Raw genomic sequence first — 16,292 nt, 5'->3', positions numbered from 1 at the left:
TAGGTTAAAATTAACTGGTCAAAATAAAGAGAAAGACAAATACCGCATGACATCACTTGTATGTGGAATCTAAAATATGACACAAATGAACCTATCTACGAAACAGAAACACTCACAGACATAGAGAACAGACTTGTGGTTACCAAGGGGCAGGGGCTGGGGGAGGGAAGGATTGGGAGTTTGGGATTAGCAGATGCAAACTATTATATACAGGATGGCTAAACAACAAGGTCCTACTGTATAGCACAGGGAACTATATTCAATATCCTGTGATAAACCATAATGGAAAAGAATATGAAAAAGAATGTATATATATGTATAATGAATCACTTTGCTGTACAGCAGTAATTAACACAACATTATAAATCAACTATATTTGGGAATTCCCTGGCGGTCCAGTGGTTAGGACTCTGTGCTTCCACTGCAGGGGGCAAGAGTTCCATCCCTTGGGGGCAAGTGGTGCAGCTAAAAAAATTTAAAAATAGATAAAGAAACAAATAAATAAATCAACTATACTTCAATACAAGTAATTATAAAAAATGATTAAAATAAATTTCATCTTCTTTGTTTTTGTGTTTAAAGTGGCTACTAGAAAAATTTAAATTGCACGTCATTCATATTTGTGGCTCACATTATATTTTTGGTTTTTTGTTTGTTTTTTTGTTTTTGCGATACGCGGGCCTCTCACTGTTGTGGCCTCTCCCGTTGCAGAGCACAGGCTCCGGACGCGCAGGCTCAGCAGCCATGGCTCACAGGCCCAGCTGCTCCACGGCATGTGGGATCTTCCCAGACCGGGGCATGAACCCTTGTCCCCTGCATCGGCAGGCGGACGCTCAACCACTGCGCCACCAGGGAAGCCCCACATTATATTTTTATTAGACAGCATTGGTCTAGATCTAGATAACAAATTTTACAAAATATGGAAGACGGAGAACATCTTAAATGACACCACAGGTGTGCAGTCAGCTAAATCCAAACTGTGAGAGGATAAATCTTTTTCTTTCTAACAAGTAAATTGCAAATAAATAAATAAGAAATAAAAAATAAAAAGCTGGTGAGAAAATTTTTAGATCAAAAGAGATTTTAAAACATTTTGACCAAATGCAATGTATGGATATTTAAATATCTTTATTCAAAACATCTCTAAAATAATAAAACAAAAGATAAAACAAATTATAACATTTATGAGACAACTAGAAATTTGAACACTTACTGGACATTTGACGATAATAAGTTTTTAAAGTATAATAATGCTATTATGGGTATTTTAAAAAGAAATGATTCCCAAAACAAAAAAGTCCATATCTCCTAGAATGCACGCTCAAATATTTACAGGTGAGGGACCATCTGGGATTTGCTTCAAAATAATCCAGGGACTTCCCTGGTGGCACAGTGGTTAAGAATCCATCTGCCAATGCAGGGGACACAGGTTTGAGCCCTGGTCCGGGAAGATCCCACATGCTGTGGAGCAACTAAGCCCTGTCTGCGTGCAGCAATGAAGGCCCAATGCAACCAAAAATAAATTAATAAGTTTATTTTTTTTAAGTTGTATGTGATTTCACCAAAATAACACTTAAAAAAAAACAAGAACAAAAACAAAGTAATCCAGATGGGAGGAAGTGGGAACCTGGGAGGAGATGAAACAAGACTGAGTTGATAACTGGTGTTCATGTTATACAATCTACTTTTTTTTCATTGTGGAAAAATATACATCAAATAAAATTTGCCATTTGAAGTATTCTGAAGTGTACAGTTTAGTGGCATCAAGTACATTTTGCTACTATTTTTGGTTTAAAATTCTCCAAAATCAGTAGTTGTAGCCCGGGGGCTCAATTGGGATCTTAGTGGGATCTTACTTAGTTCCCGGACCAGGGATCAAACCCTCATCCCCTGCATTGTAAGGCGGACTCTTTACCACTGGACCACTAGGGAAGTCCCCCAATTTTTTTCCCCACTATTTATTTATTTGGCTGTGCCGGGTTTTAGTTGTGGCATCAGGGATCTAGTTCCCTGACCAGGGATCCAACCCGGGCCCCCTGCACTGGGAGCGCAGGGTCTTAACCACTGGACCACCAGGGAAGTCCCTGGTAGATCCAATTTTGATGGGCTAGCGCAGCAATTTTTATTTCTCTCTTTAGTTTCTTAATTTTCTATGATGAATATGCTAATTAAAAAAATATTTATTTATTTAGGCTGCGCCAAGTCTTAGTTGTGGCATGAGGGATCTTTTGTTGCGGCATGCATGTGGGATCAACTTCCCTGACCAAGGGATCCAACCCCGGCCCCCCGCATTGGGAGCGCAGAGTCTCACCCACTGGGCCACCAGGGAAATCCCATGAATGTGCTAATTTTAAGAAAGTATTTTTGTAACAATAAGAAAAAGCTAGAGATTGCCTCTTTCCTTCCTTCTTTCCTCCCTCCCTCCCTCCTTTCTTTCTATCTTTCTTTCTCTCTCTCCTTTCTTTCTTTCTCTCTCTTTCTCTTTTCTCCTTCTCTCTCTCTTTTCTTCCTTCCTTCCTTCCTTTCTTTTAAAAATTTTCTGAAGAATAATTCTTACCCGAAGTGGCCTCCTGGTGGCGAATCAGAGAGCAGCTCACGCGCGTTCCTTTCCGCTGTCACGGGCTCCCGGGAGGGAAGGAAAGTGCCCGTGGCTGCTGAGCGCCCCCTGTGCGCGATTCCTGAGGGCCGAGGGGCCCCCCAGAAGTGGCCTCGAGGTCTTGTCCTAGAAGATGAAGGATTCAAAGGAGGAGGCAAAGGGAGATGTGGAGGTGATGAGTAGCAACTTTCCTCTTATTCCCTCCTCCCCGCCCCCAACTTCCTCCTCCTTTCAGGCCATCTCTTTTACTTACCAGCAATTCATCCGTTCATCAATGAACTGAGCGCCTACTGTGTGCCAGGCCCTTTTTTTTTTTTTTTTTTTTCCGGTACGCGGGCCTCTCACTGTTGTGGCCTCTCCCGTTGCGGAGCACAGGTTCCGGACGCGCAGGCTCAGCGACCATGGCTCACGGGCCCAGCCGCTCTGCAGCATGTGGAATCCTCCCAGACCAGGGCTCGAACCCGTGTCCCCTGCATCGGCAGGCGGACCCTCAACCACTGCGCCACCAGGGAAGCCCCAGGCCCCTTTTTAAGCACCAGGGACAAAGGCCTTGCCCTAATGGAGCTGGCACAATGGCTGTGTGAAAGAGACACAGTAAACAAATAAAGAAAATATATAGCATGTTACGTGGTGATAAGTACTAAAAAGAAAAATAAATCGAAGAAGGGAGATACAGAATGGGGGGATGTTGGCAATTTAAACTAGAGTGGTCAGGAACTGTCTCACTGGGTGTGTGAGTAGTGAAGTGAAGGATGTGAAGAGGTCAGTCAGGCAGATATCAGGGGGAAGGGCATTCTAGGAGGAGGGAATAGCCAGTGCAAAGGCCCTGAGGTTCCTGAGGTTCCTGAGGCAGGAATGTGCCTGATGAGTTCGAGGAACACTAAGAAGTTCGGGTTGGCGGTGGGGGGCTGGGGGCAGAATCAGACAGAGAAAAAAATACACAAATGTGGCAACAGGTTAGCATTTGCTGTAAGGAAGACACACACACATCTAGGTGTGTATATATAGAGAGAGAGGTATAGATATAGATACACATTTTCTTTCTGAACCTTTTTTGAGCCGGTTACAGACATGACTCTTTCTTATTCCTAAATACTTCAATTTATATTTCCTGAGAAAAAGGGCCTTCTCCTATGGAGGGTTTCTCTACCTTATTGACACCGAGGCTGGATAATTCTCTGCTGTAGAGGGCTGTCCTACACTGCAGGATTTTTAGCCTCCGTGGCCTCCACCCACTAGGTGTCAGTAGCACACACACCCTGGCTGTGACGGCCAAAAATGTCTTCATACATTACATAAATGTCCCCTGGATGACAGACAGTGCCCCTCCCCCAACCAGTGGAGAACCATTGCTTATATAACTACAGTATAATGATCACAATCAGGAAATTTAATACTGATCTAATCTTGCTACCTGAACTACAGATATTCAAATGTTATCAAAGGTTCAATAATGTCTTTCTTAGTAATTTTTATTTTCTGGTCTCTGGTCCAATCCAGGATCACACATTGCAGACAAATGTCATGCCTGGAATGTCCTTTCTCCTTTCCTTGTCTTTCATGACATTGACTTTTAAAAAAAATTTTATTGAAGTATAGTTGATTTACAATGTTGTGTTAATTTCTGCTGCACGGCAAAGTGATTCAGTGTTTTATATATATATATATATATATATATATATATATATATATTCTCTTTCATATTCTTTTCCATTGTGGTTTATCACAGAATATTGAATATCGTTCCCTGTGCTATACAGTAGGACCTTGTTTTTACCCATCCTGTATAAAATAGTTTGCATCTGCTAATCCCAAACTCCCAATCCTTCCTTCCCCCACCTCCCTCCCCCTTGGCGACCACAAGTCTGTTCTCTATGTCTGTGAGGCTGTTTCTGTTTTGTAGATAGGTTCATTTGTGTGGTATTTTAGATTCCACATATAAGTGGTATCATATGGTACTTGTCTTTCCCTTTGTGACTTACTATGCTTAGTATGATAAACTCTAGGTCCATCCATGTTGTTGCAAATGGCATTATTTAATTGTTTTTTATGGCTGAGTAGTATTCCATTGTATTTATATATACCACATCTTCTTTATCCATTCATCTGTTGATGGACACTTAGGTTGTTTCCATGTCTTGGCTATTGTAAATAGTGCTGCTATGAACATTGGGGTGAATGTATCTTTTTGAATTAGAGTTTTGTCTGGATATATGCCCAGTAGTGGGATTGCTGGATCATACGGTAGCTCTATTTTTAGTTTTTTGAGGATCCTCCATACTGTTCTCCATAGTGGCTGTATCAATTTACATTCCCACCAACAGTGTAGGAGGGTTCCCTTTTCTCCACACCCTCTCCAGCATTTGTTATTTGTAGACTTTTTGACATTGACATTTTTGAAGGTCATAGGCCAGTCGTTTTGTAGAACATCCCTGTCTGGGACATTGGGGACATTGCATTTGTCTGGGGACATTGCATTTGTCTGATTTTCCTCATGAATAGATTCAGGTTAAGCATCTTTGGAAGAAATACCACAGAAGTGATGGTGTGTCCTTCTCTATGCAGTATATTAGGATTTGATTTGTCCATTTGCCCCATTCCTGGTCATTTTAACTATGATCACTTGATGAAGCATTATCTCTCTGTTTCTCCTCTGTGAAGTGACAACTTTTTCCTCTGTCATGAATGGGTATTTTATGGGTGGTTACACTGAAACTACACAAATATCCTGTTTCCTCACGGAACTTTCACTGACTATCTCATCCATTGAGGATTCTGGCCTGAATCAACTGTCCTGATATTAATAATTTTTTTTCATATCTATTTAATTTATTTATTTATTTGGTTGTGCCAGGTCTTAGTTGTGGCATGCGAACTCTGTTGTAGCATGCACACGGCATGTAGTTCCCTGACCAGGGATCGAACCCAGGTCCCCTACATTGGGAGCGCAGAGTCTTAACCTCTGTGCCACCAGGGAAGTCCCTTAATAACTGCTTTAAATAGATACTGAACAGGCTGAAAAGGTTGCTTCTAACATACATGTGAAGTGGGAAGAGTAACAATGAAATGCACATCCATGTAAATTTCAACCAGGCTCAGAAAGAGATACATCGGCATATGTGAAACCCCAGCACGTTCCTGCCTGGGGATAAACATGGATTGTTCAAAGCTGGGGACGGGCGTGGGGGGCAGGAGGGCAGCAGGGAGGCCTGGGATGGTGGGGTCTTTGAGTAACTAGATGGGGAGACGGATAAATTCCAGAACTACTCAGGTGGTGAAACTAATAGGATGTGGACGGACCAGTTAGATTTTGAGCCTGGGGAGGAGGGTGGAGGGCGAAGCGGGGGACTGGGCAGAAGGAGATGCTGCCCTTTGAGACCCTCAACTGGGGCTGATGAGCCCTCAGGGCTGGGGATGTGAGTGTTGAAGGGCAGACACAGACTCTCTGGGACAGCTGGACATTCCAGACCAGGGCAGGGCTGCTCCGGAGTTTCCAGTAGGCCCTTGAACTGGCAAAGGAGCTGAAGGTGGCTCCCAAGAGGCTCACGTGCGTCATGGAGTGGCCAGGAGACTAGCTCTCCTCTCCTCTGGCTCAAGCCTCAGCCTGGGATAGGGTGGAACAGAGAAGGGTCATGTGTTCTACCAATGTTCTATCAATGGTCTTAGGAATCTGGAGGAAAACAAAAGGTTATTTAAGAGATCTAATCCTCTTTTGAGACCCAGAACACATTGTTCGGTATGAGTTTTGATACAGATAAGAAGGAACATGATACTTAAAACAGATTCAAGTGATGGGGGTGTATTGGTAAACAAAGATTGCTTCTGGCACTGTAGAGTTGATAATTTGAAAGCTTAAGATATGAGGGAAATTATCAGATACATTCATTTAATGTTCTATTTTTATTTTTTATTTATTTATTTTTTGTGGTACGCGGGCCTCTCACTGCTGTGGCCTCTCCCGCAGGCCCAGCGGCCATGGCTCAGGGGCCTAGCCGCTCCGCGGCATGTGGGATCTTCCCGGACTGGGGCACAAACCCGTGTCCCCTGCATCGGCAGGCGGACTCCCAACCACTGCGCCACCAGGGAAGCCCCTAGTGCTCTATTTTTAATGTTGACATGAAAGAAAGATGGCTTTTTAAAAATTTTATTTATTTTGTTTATTTTTTTGGCTGCGTCAGGTCTTAGTTGTGGCTCGCGGGGTCTTCATTGAGGTGTGCGGGAACTTTCTTTGCAGCAAAGGGCTCTTTTTGTTGTGGCACATGGGCTTCTCTCTGGTTGTGGTGCACGGGCTTCCTCTCTAGTTGTGGTGAGCCGGCCCCAGGGCTCTGTAATTTGCTGCACACGGGCTCTCTCGTTGAGGTGCGCGAGCTCGGTAGTTGTGGCCTGGAGGCTTAGTTGCCCTGCGGCATGTGGGATCTTAGTTCCCCGACCAGGGATCGAACCTGGAGTCTCTGCATTGTAAGGTGGATTCTTTACCACTGGACCACCAGGGAAGTCCCTGAAATGGCTTTTTCATTAAGGCTTTTACCTTCAGAACACAGTGTCTGGACTTTAAAAAGTTATTGGCACATCCCAAAGATCTGTACTGTTCTAGGGTGTGATAGCTTAGAAGTGAGTATAATTTGAACATAATGCCTTTTTAGAGTGTCAAATTCAGAACCAGGCAGATCCATCTCCTGACCCTAACCGTGGTCCTAAAGTAACTTGCTTGAGGAAATTGGATCCCAAAGATTACAGGTGGGGAATTTTGAAGTGTGTCCATATTGCATTGGAGATCAAAGAAGCCCAACTAAAAGAATTGTGGACCAACTGACATGACAACTGTGGACTGAGCAAAACTTCTTTTTGAAAGGGCTGTCTTATCTTGAAGATTATGACTTTGGAGGCACTAAGGTGATTGGCAGGGGAAAGAATCAGAACATGTGAAATTCCTTAAAAAATTATTGACAAATAATTTTGCCTATGTTACACATTAAAAAAAAAACCTTTACACTTTGTGCAAAAAAAAAAGAGAGAGAGAGATCAAAGATAATTGCATCTTTCCCCTTCATCCACCCAATCAAAGTGCCTTCTCCCTGTTACATACTTCCACACTAGCTGGAGAGGCTGGGACATTCTTCCAATGCTGCTCGGATATCCTTGGTCCACATGGAGTCTAAATTCACCTTTCGTTCCTTTCATTCAGCAAACAAGTATTTTTAGAGCACCTTCTGTGTGCCAAGCATTGTTTGAGGCTCTGGGGAGCAGGCAGTGTAGAAGACAGACAGAAAAGTTCTGGCTCATATGGGACTGACATTCCAGTGAGGAACAGATAGACATGTATAAGAAGGTGATAAGTGCTAGGGAAAATAATTAGTGCAGGCCAAAGAGGTGTCTTGAGTGGAGAAAGCGTGGGAAGGTGGCCAGGGGAGCCTCATTGTGATATTTGAACAGAGATCAAAAGAGGTGAGGCAGAAGCTGTGTGGACATCTATGGGAAGAGCATTCCAGGAAGATGGAGCAGCAGGTGCAAAGGCCCTGAGGCAGAACTGTGCCTAGTGGAGCAGAAGGAGTGAGCAGGAGAGTGAGTGGGAGGAGAGAGGAAGTCAAGAGGTGATAGAAACGGGTCATGCAGGGCATTGTGGGCCACTCTAAGGATTTTAGTTCTTACATTCTGTGAGATGGGAGCCATGAGAGGGTTTGTACAGAGGAGGGATAATGCCTATGCCCCCAAACTGGTCCCTCCATCTTTCGACCTGGTTATAGTTCCACCCAGGCTGAAGCCCTGTCTTTCTCACCTCCCAAGTCTCACCTCCATCTGGCTCCCCTTCCACCTCCAGCTCCATCTGTCTCTCACATCCCCATTTTTATCTCGTTCAGTGTTTCTAGGAAAGATAGGACACAACAAATGAACACAAATACACAATACCAATAGCATTCCAATATGGTGAAAGCATCCAAGTAGGAAAAGATAAGAAACAGAGCTTCTATCTACAAAAGCAGCCATCTTTGGGACTTCCCTGGTGGTCCAGTGGGTAAGACTCCACACTCCCAATGCAGGGGGCCTGGGTTCGATCCCTGGTTGGGGAACTAGGTCCCACATGCATGCCGCAATTCAGATTCCACATGCCGCAACTAAAGATTCCATGTGCAGCAACTAAGACTCAGCGCAGCCTAAATATTAAAAAGAAAAAAGCAGCCATCTTTCTCCCCCAAAGAGAATAACCTTAAGGAGGAGGGTGTGGTCTGTTTCAAGAAAACTCTAAAACTTTACTAGGAGGTTAAAATAAGACTTGGATTAATTAACTGATATGTCATGTTTATGGATGAAATGACTGAATTTTATTTTATAATGTCAATTATATCTAAATTAATATACAGGTTTTGTTTTGTTTTGTTTTTTGGTTGCATTGGGTTTTAGTTGCAGCACGTGTTGAGGCATGTGGGCTTCTCTCTAGTTGTGGCGTGCAAGCTTTGTCTCTCTAGTTGTGGTGCGCAGGCTCCAGAGCACGTGGGCTCTGTATTTTGCGGCAGGCGGGCTCTCTCATTGAGGCGCGGGAGCTCAGTAGATGAGGCATGCGGGCTTGCCCCTCTGCTGTGGGATCTTAGTTCCCCAACAAGGGATCGAACCCACGTCCCCTGTATTGGAAGGCGGATTCTTAATCACTGGACCACCAGGGAAGTCCCTCTCATCAGACTTTTGAGAGCAATGCTTTAATGCAAGAAGAAAATGGAGTGACATGTTTAAAGATAGTCTAGCAAAGAAAATGGGAGCCAAGGATTTTATATCCAGCAAAATTGACTTTCACATATAAAGGATATAGACTGTTATCAACATGTGAGAGCTAAGGGAAGATGGTTTCCATGAGGTCTTGAGGATTACATTTCAGATAAACAAATGTCTAGAAAGACATGTGTTTATGACTGCAAAGAGTGTGAAACATAACATTACTTGTAAACCTAAGACCGAAGGGCACTAAACAAAGAAGGGTGATGTATGTAATGGATAAATGTTCTCTCAGTGTAGATGCAGTACAAATATATCCATATGATGGCAAAAGGGGAGAGTATATGCAAGAGATACTTTAGAACAGTTTTAGTAACATATTGATGGTAGTATTTGCATTGTTTTTTGAGACCACTGTGTGAGCAGTGTTCATTAAAGCAAATGAATGATTCTGAGACATTGTAATTATGTTTTCATCTGTGTTCTTAAGAACCAGGATTTTTATGGAAGAAAGAAGAAACAGATAGTATTAGTATCCTATTGCTGCTGTAACAAATTACCACAAATTTAGTGGCTCAAAATACTAATTGATTATCTTACAGTCCTGGAGTTCAAAAGTCCAACATGGGTCTCACCAGGCTAAAAATCCAGGTGTCCTCAGGGTTGCATTCCTTCTGGAGTCTCTTGGGGAGAGTCCATATCCCTGACTTTTCTAGCTTGTAGAGGCCACCTGCAATCCTCAGCTGGTGGCCCCCCTTCCAGCAATCACAACACTCTCACCTCTGCTTCTGTCTTCACATCTCTTTCTCTGACTCTGACCCTCCTGCCAACAATTATAAGGACTTTTACGATGACATTGGGCCCACTGGAGAATCCAGGACAATCTCCCCATCTCAAGATTCTTAACATAATCACATCTGCAAGTCCCTTTTGCCATGTAAGGTACCATTTTCATAGGTGGCAGAGGTTAGTATATGGACATCTTTGGGGAGATGTTATTCTACCAACCAGAGAGAGGTTGAGTAAAAATCATGTAGTCCTGAAATTGAACTGGAAATATGAGAATGAATTCATAAAGTATTGTACATAATAGAATATGGACATATATATCATATGTATATGCATAAATGTACATGATAATATATTACATACACATTATAATATATTATATACAGATTATATCATGACATATAATTGTGTGTTATATTATAGGACAATATATTATATGTTCTCTCTGTATTATATATACAGATATTATATAATATATATATTCCCCTCCTTTTAGCTCTTTTTTTTTTTTTTTTTTTGGCGGTACACGGGGCTCTCACCGCTGTGGTCTCTCCCCAGGCCCAGCGGCCATAGCTCACAGGCCCAGCCGCTCCGCAGCACGCGGGATCCTCCCGGACCAGGTCACGAACCCGTGTCCCCTGCATCGGCAGGTGGACTCCCAACAACTGTGCCACCAGGGAAGCCCCCTTTTAGCTCTTTTGACCAAGAAAGTCTAGACACATGGCCAACCCAATAGCAAATGAGCATTTCTAACACCCAAACGAATATAATTTTGCCACCAAAAAAAGCCCCCAGAGTTTCTGGCTGATGCCAGGTCTGGGACAGGAAATGTCCAAGATGTGCCTGGAACATCTGGTCATAGGAGACAGCAAGAAAACTATCAGAGTTGCTCCAAAAAGTTCCAACCAGTAGAGGCTCCCACTGGCCAGGTGGGCCCACCAGTGAGGATAAAGGATTGGAGCACAACATATTTAAATCCATAAGCTCATAACTACTTAAAGAAATAGCCAGCCTATAATTATTAGAGAAATGTAAACCAAAACTACAATGAGGTGTCACCTCACACTGGTCAGAATGACCATCATCAAAAAGTCTACAAATAGGGTTTCCCTGGTGGCTCAGTGGTTAAGAATCCGTCTGCCAATGCAGGGGACACGACTTTGAGCCCCGGTCCAGGAAGATCCCACACGCCGCGGAGCAACCCTGCGCCACAGTTACTGAGCCTGGGCTCTAGAGCCTGAAAGTCACAACTACTGAAGCCCGTGCGCCTAGAGCCCGTGCTCGGCAATAAGAGAAGCCAACACCCACCGCAACGAAGAGTAGTTCCCCGCTCACCGCAACTAGAGAAAGCCTGTGCGCAGCAATGAAGACAAAAGGCAGCCAAAAAAGAAGTCTACAAATAATAAACTCTGGAGAGGGCGTGGAGAAAAGGGAACCCTCCTACACTGCTGGTGAGAATGTAAATTGGTGCAGCCACTATGGAGAACAGTATGGAGGTTCCTAAAAAAACTAAAAATAGGTTTATCATGTGATCCAGCAGTCCTGGGAATATATCTGGAAAAGACGAAAACTCTAATTCAAAAAAGATACATGTGGGACTTCCCTGGTGGTCCAGTTGTTAAGAATCCGTCTTGCAATGCAGGGGACACCCATTCGATCCCTGGTGGGGAACTAAGATCCCACCTGCCGTGAGGCAACTAAGCCTGCACGCCACAACAACAGAGCCTGCACACCGCAACTACTGAGCCTGCGCACCACAAGGAAAGATCCCACATGCCACAACTAAGACCCAATGAAGCCAAAAAATAAAAAATAAATAAATATTAAAAGGAAAAAAACCCAAAAGATACATGCACCTCAATGTTCATAGCAGTACTATTTACAGTAGCCAAGACATGGAAGCATACTAAGTGTCCATCAGCAGATGAATGGATAAAGATGTGGTACATATATGCAATGGAATATTACTCAGCCATAAAAAAGAATGATATATTGCCATTTGCAGCAACACGGATGGACCTAGAGATTATCATACTAATTGAAATAAATTAGACAGAGAAATACAAATATTATATGATATCACATATGTGGAATCTAAAAAATAATACAAATGAACTTATTTACAAAACAGAAACAGACTCACAGACATAGAAAACAAACTTTTCTATGGAAAGGGAGGAGTGAATTAGGAGTTTGAGGTTAACAGATACACACTGCTATACATAAGATAGATAAACAACAAGGACTTACTGTATAGCACAGGGAACTATATTCAATGTCTTGTAAAAACCTGTAAGGAAGGAGAATCTGGGGAATTCTCTGCTGGTCCAGTTGTTAGGACTCCGCACTTTCATTGCCGAAGGTGTGGGTTCAATCCCTGGTCCGTGAACTAAGGTCCCACAAACCTTGCAGCGTGGTTAAAAAAAAAAAAAAAACGACTGAGAAAGAATATATATATACTCTTCATTGTGGTGCGTGTGGGTTTGCTGTCCACCAGAAGCTAACACAATATTGTAAATCAACTATGCTTCAATCAAAAAAAGAACCAGCCTAATTTATCACTTTCAGAGGATTATGGGGGAATTAATTCACTATCTCGGTAAGTGGTCCCTAAAGGGAAAGCATCAAGCACTCCTACATGAACGTGCCACTAGGTAACCAAATGGAGCCTAAGGGAAACATCTGCAAGGGAAGAATTTTAGCTAATAAACAAGGACGGAATTCGAGGAGGAGGACATCGCTATTCTGCACTCACCACCAAGTTAGTTCTCAATGGCTGCTGGCCTCATGCAAGGAGAGACAGAGAGTGTGAGCCTGATGTTGATGGGACGAACAGCACCCACAATCGGGCCAAAGGCATCACACCCTAGTCTAATCCCAGTTCTGGAAACAACTGCAAATTTGCCTGGAAGATGAAGGACAGAGAACCATGCCAGCGTGCACCACGAGGATGGGATCAGAACCACCCAGACCGTGGGAAACAGCCTGAGTTGTGCAATCGATTTATTGCAAGGCAGGGAAGGGATAGAGGGGAACCCACGAATTAAGAGACTTAAAAGATAAATATATATATATATATTTTTTGCATGTGCAAGACTAAACCACAGTGTCTAGAGATTCAAACGTCCATGATAAACTATTCAGAAATGCCAGGCAGTGACTATCACACAAGTCACAACAGTGGTTCCTTTGCGGAGCGAGGAGGCACTGTGATTGGGATGCAGCCTGTTGGAGGGGCTTCTGGGGTCGCTGGTGACATGCTCTTTGTTGACCTGGGTGGGGGTTAAAATGATGTTTGCCTTCCAGCTGAGTTTCTCACACTCAGCGCTATCAACATTCAGGCCAGATGATTCTTGGTTGTGGGAGAATACCCCGTACATTGCGGGATGTTTAGCAACATCCCTGGCCTCCACCCACTAGAGACCAAGGACAGCCCTTCCCCCCACTCCATCCTGACAATCAACATGTCTCCAGTTATTGCTGAATATCTCCCAAGGGACAAAATCGCCCCTGGTTGAGAACTGCCCCTTAGGATCTCCTTAAGTTATACATTTATTTTTATGTGGTTTCTTGGATCTAACTCTGTGTGTGTGTGCATTTTTAAATTTTTTTAATTTAATTTTTATTACATATTATAGTCAATTTACAATGTTGTGTTAGTTTCAGGTATACAGCAAAGTGATTCAGTTATACATATACATGTATCCATTCTTTTTCAGATTCTTTTCCCATATAGTTTATTACAGAATATTGAGTAGCATTCCCTGTGCTATACAGGGTAGGTCCTTGTTGCTTATCTATTTTATACATAGTAGTGTGTATATGTTAATCTCAAACTCCTAATTTATCCCTTCCCCCCCACCTTTCCCATTTGGTAACCATAAGTTTGTTTTTGAAGACTGTGAGTCTGTTTCTGTTGTTGTTGTTGTTTTAATATTTATTTATTTATTTGGCTGAGCCTGGTCTTTAGTTGTGGCACACAGAATCTTCGTTGCCGCCTGCAGGATCGTCATTGAGGACTGTGGGATTTTTTTTCTTTTTTTAAATTGCGGCATGTGGGAACTTTTAGTTGTCATGTGTGGGATCTAGTTCCCTGACCAGGGATCAAACCCGGGCCCCCTGCATTGGGAGCGTGGAGTCTTGACTGCTGGACCAACAGGGAAGTCCCTGTTTCTGTTTTGTAATGCATTTTATTTCATTTAAAAAAATTTTTTTTAATTCCACTATAGTTTTTATGGGGGAAACTTGACAGGATTCTACAGTTTATTGGGAAGAAAAAGAAAAAGACAGTGAAAATAGCCCAGGAATTGTGCAAAAAGTGGAGTATCAGATATTAAAATATATTCTAAAGCTACTGTAGTTAAAACAGAGCGGCACTGGGACAAATAGAGAGATGAATCTTTGGAATAAAGTAACTTGCCTCCAATGGGCCCCATTTTATCAGATAAAGTCTGAGCTGCTTCAGACACACCCTTCTGCCTGTCCCTCCAGCTCCCCTCCCACCAACATCTTGACTTGGTCAAAGTTCACCATATCTTCCTTTGCATGTGCATTTTCTCCTGTCTGGAGTACGTTTCCTTAAGTGTCATCCCTACAGGCTGTCTCCCCAGATCCTCTACGACAATGATGTGTCCCCTTTTCTCTTTCCATAGACTCCAGCTCCCATCCCTGTTACTCCCTGACCATAAACCATAGCTTGAAAATCTGTCTCCTCCTCTCAGCTTTGAGGCCCAGGATGGCAGGGATTATGTTCCCCTCAAGGACCTGCACAGTGCCTGGAACACCGTAGGTGCTCAATAAATGCTAAATTAATAGGGGAAAAATCTGTAGATTCACTTTCGATCATAATATTTTCCAAATGGGTTAAAGAGTTCAATGTAATTTCAAATCATTCTTTAAACAAACATTTTAAAAAAATTTTATTGAGGTAGGACTTCCCTGGTGGTTAAGAATCCGCCTGCCAATGCAGGGGACACGGGTTCGAGCCCTGGTCCCGGAAGATCCCACATGCCATGGAGCAACAAAGCCCGTGCGCCACAACTACTGAGCCTGCGCTCTAGAGCCCGCGTGCCGCAACTACTAAAGCCCGCACGCCTAGAGCCCGTGCTCCGCAACAAGAGAAGCCACCGCAATGAGAAGCCGGTGCACTGCGATGAAGAGTAGCCCCCACTTGCCGCAGCTAGAGAAAGCTCGCGTACAGCAACAAAGATCCAACACAGCCAAAAATAAATAACTAAATTTATTTTTTAAAAAATTTATTGAGGTATAGTTGATTTACAATGTTGTGTTAATTTCTGCTGCACGGCAAAGTGATTCATATATATATATATATATATATTCTTTTTCATATTCTTTTCCATTATGGTTTATCACAGGATATTGAAATAGTTCCCTGTGCTATATAGTACAACCTTGTTGTTTACCCATTCTATATATAATAGTTTGCACCTGCTAATCCCAAACTCCCAATCCTTCCCTCCCCCACCCCTCCTCCCCCTTGGCAACCACAAGTCTGCTCTCTATGTCTGTGAGTCTGTTTCTTCAACAAACATTTATTAAGTACCTACTGTGTGCTTGGGGCACTGGATGAAACAGTGTCCAAAATCAATCAGTTCCCTGTCCTTATGGGGAGACAGATGGCAAACAAAGAAACAAATAAATAATAGATTTTTTTCAGATATTGAAAGTATATAGCTATTAGATTCATAAAACAGAGTGACTGGAAAGATGGTGACTGGAGAAGGTCCACGTTAGGCCTTTAGGGGACTGGAACACACAGGTTGAGCCCCCAAAGGTAGGAGAAGGTGGCCAAGTGAACAGGTGCAGGGAAGAACAGTTCAGGAAGATTGAGCAGCATGCGCAAAGGCGCTGCGGTGGGAAGGATCCAGGGTCCAGGTCCCTCACCCAGACACTGGGACAGGAGCGTCAGCTTCCACCCAAGGTATCTTCCAAATACACGAATCCCACCGGGTAACTGTCCTGCTTAGAGTGTTCCCGAGGCTCCCTGTCCCCTGTGGATCATATCGAAGCCCTTTAGCCCTGAGCTGGGCACCACTCGGCCTCTGCTCTCCCCACTACGGACCCGAACGCCCTCAAGGGCAGTCACTCCAGGCCCCACCCCAAGCCACTGCCCACACCCTCAGCGCCGGGACAGGGCGGTCCACCCCGCCTCACCATTGGACAGTTTCGGAGAGCATGGAAG

The 16,292-nt window shown here is 43.5% G+C and overlaps 1 non-coding gene across 1 annotated transcript; it reads left to right on the top strand.

Moving 5' to 3' along the window:
* Window positions 1-6,248: 6,248 nt before the first annotated feature.
* On the top strand, window positions 6,249-6,365 carry LOC117195764 (small nucleolar RNA SNORA40). The gene has a single exon (XR_004475586.1). It is a non-coding gene; the product is annotated as a small nucleolar RNA SNORA40 (small nucleolar RNA).
* The last annotated feature ends 9,927 nt before the right edge of the window (window positions 6,366-16,292 follow it).

The sequence above is a fragment of the Orcinus orca genome, chromosome 3 (assembly GCF_937001465.1).
Source record: "Orcinus orca chromosome 3, mOrcOrc1.1, whole genome shotgun sequence".
NCBI classification, from domain to species: Eukaryota; Metazoa; Chordata; class Mammalia; order Artiodactyla; family Delphinidae; genus Orcinus; species Orcinus orca.
This window is presented reverse-complemented; position numbering and strand designations above follow the sequence as displayed.